The sequence below is a fragment of the Tamandua tetradactyla genome, chromosome 6, assembly GCF_023851605.1.
Source record: "Tamandua tetradactyla isolate mTamTet1 chromosome 6, mTamTet1.pri, whole genome shotgun sequence".
Taxonomy (NCBI): Eukaryota; Metazoa; Chordata; class Mammalia; order Pilosa; family Myrmecophagidae; genus Tamandua; species Tamandua tetradactyla.
The window spans coordinates 153671532-153682459 of NC_135332.1; the positions used below are offsets into that span (position 1 = coordinate 153671532).

The 10928-nt window shown below is 35.1% G+C and overlaps 1 long non-coding RNA gene across 1 annotated transcript; it reads left to right on the top strand.

The window, feature by feature from the left end:
- Positions 1–3151: 3151 nt before the first annotated feature.
- On the top strand, positions 3152–4823 carry LOC143686441 (uncharacterized). The gene is made up of 2 exons (XR_013177139.1): positions 3152–3434; positions 4657–4823. It is a non-coding gene; the product is annotated as an uncharacterized LOC143686441 (long non-coding RNA).
- Positions 4824–10928: the final 6105 nt, after the last annotated feature.

Genomic DNA, 10928 nt, shown 5'->3' on the forward strand with positions numbered 1-10928 from the left:
CGTGGAGCATCTACTATGTTCTAGGTGTGCTGGTAGGTACTTAATGGACATTATCTTCATCGCAGTCTCATAACAGCTGTGATTTCTCTAATGTTCAGCTCAGGGGTCAGACATCAATGCTGTTTCCCTAAAATAGTAACTATAAGAGTCAGAAAATGGAGAAATTATTTTTCTCTTTATTAATGCCAATATGGTGACTAAAATCCCTGTGACCTAATAATGGCTTAATTAACTGAAAATATACTCTGCAGAGTGGTGATGTCAGATGTTGGAAAAAATTACAATTAGTTTTACATAACCCAATAGATTCTTCTCCTGTTGGGAATTTGATATGTGGGCTCAGCTTTTTCACTTTAATTTTTTTAAAGTTATTTGCTAATCATCTGTTAGCTTTGAACCACATGGGAAATTCAAAAGCACACGGTTCATTGTGTTTCAACTCCAAAGCAAATGCCATTATAAAATTAAATGTTTCCATGCAATGTCCAACAGACATTTGCTTTTACACAGAAGAGACATAACTTTTAAAAGTTTTCTTTTATCACACTGTACTAAATCATAAAATAGTTCCATAAGTCATTAAGAACTTAAGATAGCATCAAATGAAAAATAAAGAGCTAGATTAAAAAATTGTTACAGGAATGAATAATGTTATTAAGGGCCTCCCTTAATAAAATTCTTTGAGTTGTTTTATTACTTCCTGTTTCATTAATTGCTGAACATCTCAGCTTAGATCTTGCACCTGAGGTAATTAGATCAAGGACACAGATCATGAATAAAGCAAGCAAACATAAATTCCCTCTTAAGACTTCTTGGTCAGTATCAGAAGTATATTTCTAGAATGTATCTTCCAACACAAATATTTTAAATGCTGAAGAGAAATGAGAAAAGTCCAGAATCTCTAGTCATTCTTAGGTTTAATGTGTAGAACTTAACTTTATACCGAGACAAATGGCTGGTTTGAGCAAAACGACTGGTAGAGTCAAAGGAAAAACCATAGCCATGGAACATAGTTTATTGTAAACAAATCTTAAATGATAATTGATCTATTTTTCATTTTCAAACGAATGTGTTGGAATGATAAGAATAGCATGTTTTCACAAAGTTGGATCCACAGAGTTCTGGTGTGTTCTTAAAGAATAAAGAAATTATATCCCTCCAGCCTATGTTAAATCTGTAAACATGTTTGTAGAAAGAAAGTATTGTCTTTTTTGGAGGAAAATTAGATTACAAATAGTTAAAAGGAGATTTTAAATGGTTTACCCAAGATTCTGTAAATTCTACAAGTATTATTTTTAGTCTTGCTTTTGCCTCTCAACTGCAACTCACAAAAGGGTTGGAATATTTGTGTGTGAAGTTAGTAATTTGTATGTGAATGAGTGAGCACCCAGAAGCAACCAGTCAGTCCCAGGCTCAAAGAAAATTGTTTTCAGATGTTTTGGAATCACTGGTTACCCAGGAAGAAGCAAACATGAATATCTCTAGCAATGTATTTCCTATTTATCTTAGCTGTCTACAGTAAATAGCCACAAAAATCAAGATTTAGCTGAGTGAATATAAGTTTTCAGAGTAATGCACATGAAGAAATCTTATAGAACTCTGTAGTGATAAATATTTTTTCTCTCCTTTCCACCTCCACCATCAAACTTTCATCCCTACACAAACATTGAAGATTCATCAAACATCATTCAAAACTAAAACTGGACATGACATAGCTTAAGTAAAAGTGTGAACATTCTTTCTGATGTATTATGTACAAGAAGATATGCTGTTCTGACAACTTTCTTGTTTCCATAAAATCACTTTCAAATTATGGAAATATTGATATTTCTTTGATTTCTATTTACCTTACATCCCCATGTATACAGTAGATATTATATGTGGGATTGAACTGCTAATGTGACTTTTCCTTCACAAGCCTAATTAAAGGTTTGGCATTTCAGAGGTTTCAGTCAGAAACAAATAAAAGATGCATGCAAAACTGCTGAAGAAATTTATTTAAGAAAATGAAAGGTTCTCATTCTTTAAGAAACTAGCAATGCAATGATAAAAACAAGATGAACATAACATTGCTTTAAAATGTAGCTCTTTGGTAATATTTAGAATATGAATTAGAAGTGTGAGAAATAAGTTGCAAAAAAGCAATTGTTAAAAGTCTACTGGGAAATGTTTTGATATGACTTTTTATTTAAATATAATTTCTGTATTTTGATTTCTTTTTTCATGGACTAGATTTAGAAACATCAATTAATTTAATTTTTAACTTCCTTTATTACGTAGGGAAAAAAAAGCGTAGGCTAAGACCCAGAAATATTTCATTTTTATGTTTAGTCTATAGGTATAATCTCAAATCACTCAGCAGCAAATCTCATTTCTGGGAGTTCAGCATTGGGAATAGTTTTGCTACTGAGATGGTTAGCACCAAATGGACTATACTGACATAAACTAATTCTATCCACTTCTGATTTTATATTCAAACAATCTTTTCAGAAAGAGTGGCCATAAATGTCTGTACACAATGTGGTCATGTCAGTTTACATGCTTTTACATGAAGCACATTCATGGCAAATTCAGTATAAATCCACAGGCAATGATTGAATTATATTTCAGAAATTGCATCTGAAAAAATGAAATAAAGGGGCTGGATAAAATAGCACAGCTGGGACTCAGTACTCTCAAATCTGGGTCCAGCGGAAAAAAAAAAAGGAATTTTATGACCAATAAACAGAACGTCTGCATAATAATTGCCTGTTTGCCCTCATGGAGGAACATCTGGGTCAAGTCTGTACTACAGGCTCTCAAACAGAATAATGGAAATGAAAGGATTTTGAAAATTATACAAGTGAAAAGAATGGGATGAGTTGTGGAGTTAGCTACATCTCCTGCAATTTATCCTAGCCCTGAAGCAACAACCCATATGTGATTATTTCATTCCTAGAAATAAAGGACTTAGTGTTCGTGTATATGGCTGTTCTCTCACTTACAAAGAAGAGAGTATATGAAGTTGATCAAGAATGTTGTAGACTTGTATTGATAAATATGGAGATTTTTCAGAAAAGAAAAACAAATATGACATGGCAGAAGAGTAAGACTACAACTAAACAGAGGATGGAACTCAGAACTCAATATGAACATTCTCAGTATTCCTGAAATGACACAAAATACTCCAGTAAGGAGACCAAATACTTTATTACCTAAAAGAAATACTAAATCACTCCCACCTTGGTATATGTAAGAATTACCTGGGACTTATTTTAAAATGTGCTTTCTTTGACCTTGCCCCAAGAGACTCTCATTTATTCATTTATTAGCTGATTTTAATGCTTGTATTCCTCTGAGCACATCTGAAAACCACTGAGACTTAGAACCATAGAGACTTCAAGGCACTTATTCATCACATAATTCTTCATAAGCAACTAAACTTATCCTTGAGGGTAAGTCTATTTTATCTTTCATATTCCACAAGTCACCTAAAGATGAACACGGCCTTAAGTATCTGTTCGATGAATGAATAAACCAGTGAATCCCAAACCAAGAATTACATTCTAAAGTCTTTTGATGCTGCCCAATCTGCCTGTAGATGTATCCTCGCGATAAAATAATTAGTTTTGCTTGTTTTCATTTCTTTAAACAGTTCTCTGAGCTCTATGAAAGGCACTGCATTAGAGGTGAACAGTGAAAGACAGAAATATCCCTTACATATGTGTCATTCTTGACCATCTCAGTACCATTTTCACATCCAACACCTAATTTAATAAGGACAAATAAAGAAAACTAAAACATCGCCTCTGTCTTCAAGAAGATTACAATTTAGTGACACAACACATTGACACAGCAACATATAAGAAAAACAGAATACGTAATTCAAGCCAAATTGTGATTTTGGACTACAAAAATCTGAGCTCTTCACAGGAAAGAATACATCAGTGGGGCCCAGAGTCATTTAGGAGGGCTTTGTAGATTTGCCCTAGATAGTTAAAAAAGACTATCCATGTGCCTAAAAAGATTAATGAGGGCAGAGAGGCTTTCAAATACCAGGGCAAATCTCTGGACAGCAGGAATACGTGTTCAAAGCAAGTTCAGTCCATTATGATTGATTAAGGATGGCAGCTAGTCCCTTGATATTTGCCAACACTATTAAAGCGCCAGTAAAGGAAAAGTAAATGAAGATGGGGATCTACCTGTACAAATATTTGATGAGACAACCCATTCATGAGACTATAAAGTAGAAATGTATATCCAAGCTATGCTTATTTTCTAAACTTTGTGAATTTCATTTATCTATAGAAAATGTAGTACATTATTTGTCTAAGTGTTATAATTCTAAAAATAGTCCTATAATCCTAATTTTCCAAATGAAAATAACATATATATATATATATAACTTTGTTTCTATGTTATATTGTCATCATACATTAAAAATATGTATATATGTGCATATATTTCAGGGGTCCTTAACAACTCTGGATTTATCCAGTTATGTTAAATGTAGAGCTCAGAGCCAGCTCAGAGACCCAGGTCCTCCAGGCACCTAAGCTTCAGCATTAAATATGAAACTGAAAATGCATAGTGATTAGCTTCAGATTACCTGACAACCATGTTAACTTGCATGTAGCTTACGATGTGCCTCTGAATATTTTGGCTTCCTTCTATCAGTTTTAGAAAGTTGTATGCTGACTCACTTCAGCACCTAGAAAGAACCTTCATGTCCTTGTCGGGCAAAGAATTTTCTTCAAGAAAGTGCAGTATTATACGTTCTGCAGTGGGAAGCCGTGTGTATGTTCCAATATGTATGTTGCAAGCAATAAAGCATCAAACTGAAAGATCTGGCTCTTTAGCTTTTTTTTTCTCTCAAATTATTTTATTTCCAGTGTAACTTCACCCCAAACCCCTTGCTCAGAGACTTCATTTTAATCCAGGGGCACCCAAGGTATGGTATATGTACAACTGGTGGCTTTCAGATGATTATAGGTAATACACAGATAGACATTTTCAATTGTAGCAATAAATATAATGTGTATTGAAACAAATATGACTAGTTCATTGAATCTATTATTTCACTGATATCAATGAGTCCATTCAACGTTGACATTAGATGAGGTGAAAATCATGAGGGTTAAACTGGTGACTGAAGTTTGGGCAATGCTATTTAAAGATATTGTTTAAAATGTCTCTAACTGTCCCTTTTTGAACAACAGCAGAGTAAACTCAAATACTTCTGTGTTAAGGTAAAGTAAATTGTGCCATTACTTTCGAAATTCCAAATAGTCTCCAACTTACTTGGAAGAGGCAGGGTAAAAATGCACGGACTGTAAACTACAGCACTGTGTGAAAGTAGGTGTGTTTAGTATCTGGGGCCAATGTTTGAGCAGACAATTACATTTGAAAAAGTTAATTTTGGCATGTGAAAGGAAATGCTTTCATAAGTAGATCTCAAGCTTTGCTTGAATGACCTTATTCTTTCACACTAGGAGAATGTAAGAAATAAAGTTAAATAAAAATACACTTGGAGCACTGTAGAATTCCGTGAACATGAAAAGATAGTTTTAAAAGCTGTAAGAATAAAGTAACCTGCCATCACTAACACTATCCAGCATTCAAAGCATTTTTTTCTTTATATTATAATGTGTAGCACCCTCAATTATGTACAGTTTCCTCAAGTCTTCCAGGTAGTTACTTTAATGGGATTTTACCATATTTCTCTTCCCCAGATCCTCTGAAAATGCTATAAAAATCAGGGCAGGCAAAGGTGGTTCAGTGGCAAAGTTCTCACCTGCTGTGCCAGAGACCTGGGTTTGATTCCTGGGTGACTGTCCATGCAAAAAAAAAAAATCGATGAGGACAGGTGCTTGCTCACCAAAGTCAGCAAAGGACAGTGGCTAGCACAGTACCTGGCACCTGGTAGATCTTCCACAAATGTTTGTTAGTGAATACAAACGAATTAAATATCATGAACAAAAAGTGCTGTATATCGCATATAATAACCATTAAGAGGGTAGATTGCCTGTAGACATAGACAGGTCTTAGGCTTCCTCAATCTTTCCTCAACCATCCGCTTAATCATATTAACCATAAAATATGTTCAGTTTCATGAATCAAGTCTTTCTGTTTTCTTCCGCTGACATAAAAATCTGCTAAATGTTCACCCCATCCACTCTACAAAATTGCCAACTTTGCTGCTAGACTTGTTATAAAAGGTAAGACAACATAGATGAAGCTATAAAAATAAGTGAGTGGTGGCAGCCACTTGTGGTGCTGTGTGTCACATCTCCTTTGTCCCGCCTTGTTATTTCAGCACAGTTGTGGTAGACAATTCTACAAACATTGCTGCTATCCCACGTCCAACAAAGCAGGTGCCTCTCCGTATTTCTACCTCAGAGCTTTCTCCAAAACCTTGGAAAGCCCCTCAGCTTGATTATAAACAGCCTAGGTTTTCCAGGAGTTAATGCCTCCCGGGGCAGTCCTCAATCAATGGGTGCTGCAATCAATGGACAAATGTTCTAGACTGCCACCTTCTAGTATAATATTTCTGAGGCATCAGAGGGTCCTCAGCAGGATTGAGCCCCTGTTCTCTGAAGAGGTTACCAGTTCAAAAAACACAGCCTTCACTGACTTTTCCTCCTTCCTTATCCCACTCTTTCACATCCTTAACATCTGCTTCCTGAAGTCAACTCCAAAATGTTCCATCTAATAATTGTGTCTGCAAAATGGAACTAGAAATATTTGCCTCATGGGAGAACATTGAGGATTACATTAAATTATTTACAAAAGTAGGGAAACGATCCCTGGCCCATGGTGTTCGCTAAACATTCCCTAACAACAGAGCAGACTCAAGACAAGAAAACCTGACCATATCAAACCACAAATATTCATTGAGAAATACTGTATACAAAACACTTTCCTAGGTACTGGGATGACAAAAGACAATAGGATTTATCCTTAAGAATCCTACAATCTGACTGAAGAGACCAAATAGAAATATTTAAAATTAGATAACAGTAAAGATTGAAACAGCAGGCAAATAGAAGAAGTAGAGAACTGCATGGCTAATTACCTAATAATTAAAACAGACACGTGGTACAAAAATTCAGAAGAGAGAGGACGCACTCTATGCTAAGATAGCAAGGTGAGACCTTGACGAGGGTGGGTTATGAGCTGAATATTAAATGGTAGTAGGACATCAAAGGACAGAGAAGGGATGGGGTGGTGAAGACAGAAAGGGAGACATTTTTTTTTAATGCCTGGGCAAAAGTAATGAGAAGGGGTAAAAGATAGCATGGAGATGGCAGTGTGACAGAAACTATGAAAATTTTACTTGTTTAAAACAGAAGATTAAGAGTTGAATACACACTAAAGTCAAGTAGTGCTCATCCATTAAGGGAATTTACTTGGGGAAGGTCTCACTTTTTTCCATTTTTAGAATTTTCTTTTTAATACAGTTTTATTGAGATATATTCAACAACATATAATCCATCCAAAGTATACAAACAATGGCTCACATGGTTATGTATTCATCACCACAATCAACTTTAGAACATTTTCATTACCGCCCTCCAAAAAATTTCCATACCCCTTCTCCCCGACTCTTTATTGACCCTTAGCAATTGTGTAGAATTTTTATTGATGTTGATGAAAGAATATTAAAATGTTACTGTTAACTATAGTCCACAGTTTGCATTAGGAGCATTTTTTCTATATACCACTCTATTATAAGAACTCTTGTAATAGTGATATACATTTGTTCTAGTTCATGAAAGAACTTTTTTATATTTGTACTGTTAATCGCATGGACCACCACAGGATTCATGGTATTATACAGTCCCATGTTTTAATCTCTAGCTTTCCTTCTAGTGACATGTATGACTCAAAATTTCCCCTTTCAGCCACAATCGCACACACAGTTCAGTGCTGTTAATTGTTCTCACCATAATGTGCTACCATCGCCTCTACACATTTCCAAACATTTAAATTCACCTCCTTAAAACTCCTGCCCTTCCGGATACAGACTGTACAACGGGACTGGATATAAAAACTCAGAAATGGACAGCACAATACTACCCAATTGTAATGCAATTATGTTAAAACACTGAATGAAGCTGCATGTGAGGTATAGGTTTTTTGTTTTTGTTTTTTTTGTTTTTTTTTCTTTCTATTATTGTTTTAATTCTTATTCTGTTGTCTTTTTATTTCTTTTTCTAAATCGATGCAAATGTACTAAGAAATGATGAATATGCAACTATGTGATGTTATTAAGAATTACTGATTGTACATGTAGATTGGAATGATTTCTAATTGTTTTGTTAATTCTTTTTTTAATTAATAAAAAAAAAAAAAAAGAAGCAGGGCCAGTCTACAAATTATGTTCTATCTGTTAATGAACATAACCTTAGTGAAAATGTAAAGGTGAGAAAGGATGAAACTCCTGCTATAATCCATGGTGAATAAACTCAATATAAGTTAAAAACAAAACAAAACAAAACAAAAAAACTCCTGCCCTTCCCATTCTCTAGCCTCATTCTATCTCCTGGTAAGATACATTCTAGATTTTAGCTCTATGAGTTTACATGATATACTTATTTGATATTAATGAGATCATACAATATTTGTCCCTTTGCATCTGACTTATTTCACCTACCATAATGCCCTCGAGGTTCATTCATGTCGTGGTATGCTTCAGGGCTTCAGGACTTCATTCCTTCTTTCTGCTCAGTAATACTCCATCATATGCATATACCACATTTTGCTTGTCCATCTCTTGATGGACACCTGGGTTGTTTCCATTTTTGGAAATCATGAATAATGCTGCTATGAACATCAGTGTGCAAATATCTGCTTACATCCCTGCTTTCAGTTCTTCTGGATATATACCTAGTAGCAGAATTGCTGGATCACATGGCAATTTTATACTTAGCTTCTTGAGGAACTGCCAAACCATCTTCCACAATCACTGTACCATTTTACCTTCCCTCCAGCAGCAAATAAGTGCTCTTATTTCTTCATGTTCTCTCCAACACTTGTAGTTTCCTGTTTGATTAATAGTAGCCATTCTAATACATCTTTTCTGAAGATTAACTACTGGCAATCCCAACTCCTCTGTCACATGGCCAGACACATGGAGATGTCTTCTGGTCCTTATCTCCCAGGTTTTGTTGCTTTCAGCTTCTGGCCTGTCCATCTGTGTCCTGCCTTTTATCTTTTGACTCTCTTAGGTTCTCTGGGACCTTCCTGTATGTGCTTCTCTGAATTTCACCTTTTAGCTTCTCTAGGGTATTTTCCTATGAGCTTCTCTGGCTCTTATTCTCTTATAAAGGACTCCAGTAAGAAGATTAAGACCCACTTTGAATGAGGTGGGTCACAGCTCTATTGAAATAACCTCAACAAAAGGCCCCACTCACAATAAGTCTACACCCACAGGAACAGATTAAATCTATGTACATGATCTTTTCTGGGATCCATAAAACCTCCAAACTACCACATGTGATTTCCAAATATCTTCTCCCATTTTTACCCTTTTGACAAAGTCCTTTGTCCTTTCATGACAAAGCATGGAAGTATTCAGTTTTGAGAAGGTCCCATTTATGTATTTTTTCTTCCAGTGCTTGTGCCTTGAGTGTACGTGTTAAGAAACTACTGCCTATAACTGGACGTTGAAGGTGCTTCCTTACATTTTCTTCTAGGAGTTTTGAGTTAATTTTTGTATAAGGTGTGAGATAATAGTCTCCTTTCATTCTTTTGAATGTGGATATCCAGTTCTCCCCATCATTTGTGGAAGAGACTGTTCCATCCCAGTTGAATGGGCTTCAGAGCTTTGTCAAAAATCAGTGTACCCTCATCAAAGCAACAGTGAGCTGATCATATCTCCAAGCATACAGGAGATGTCCTCCGTCTGCAAACACACAGGAGATGTTCCCCATGAAGGTCCTATGGGAGAGTTACAAACTCTTCTATAGCTAATAATAATAGTGATGATAAAAATAGTAAAAACATTTTTTGATTGATAGCTCTAGAAAACTATGTGAAACATGCATGATCTTACTTAATTCTTGCTATAATTCAATAAGGTAGAAGCTATTACTTTTCCCATTTTACAGTTGAAGCAACTGACTTGAAGAAAGTTTTAAAAACCTGTCAAAATTGCATAGTTTAGAAGCCAGAAGTTCTGGCTCAGGCATCACTGGTATGTGAAATGAAAAGAAACAAGGTGGTATTTCATGTCAGTAAATCTGATGGGGTGATATGTAAACAGACTGGAAGTTCTGTTACAGCTGCTTCTAGCATTTCAATTTCTGATTCAGATGAATCCTTCTAGGTGATGACTCCTCGCCATAATTCCTTCCTTTGATCCTCCTTAATTCTTTTTCTCTTCTTTTCTTTAAGAAAATAATTTTATTATAAAATACATATGCTGAAAAGTGTATAAAACACAAACATTACATTTAATAGATAATTAGAAATAAACATCCATTTAACCACCATCCTGGTCAAGAAATAGAATATTTCCAGAATCCTAGAAGCCCCTACCAACCTCAGCCTTCTTCCTTCTTCCCCTTTTAGATAATGCTATTCTGACTTTTATGGTAAGAATCCTTCTGCTTTTCTTTATAGTTTTCTACCTAAGTATGTATCCCTGAACATTAAACCTAGTTTTGGTTGTTTTTAAACTTTACCTAGGTGGATTTGCATAGTCTAATGCATCTGACTTCTTTTGGCCAGTATTATGTTTTCAAGATTTATCCATATTGTTGCATGTATCACTGGTTTATTCATTTTCTTTGCTGTGTAGTAAAATATCCCCATATGTATTTATTCATTTGACTGCTGATAGACTTTTGTGTTTTTCCACTTTAGGGCTATTGTGAATGATGTTACTATAATTCCTATATAAATCACCAGATTCACCTGTGTGTGTGTGTGTATTTCTCTAGATA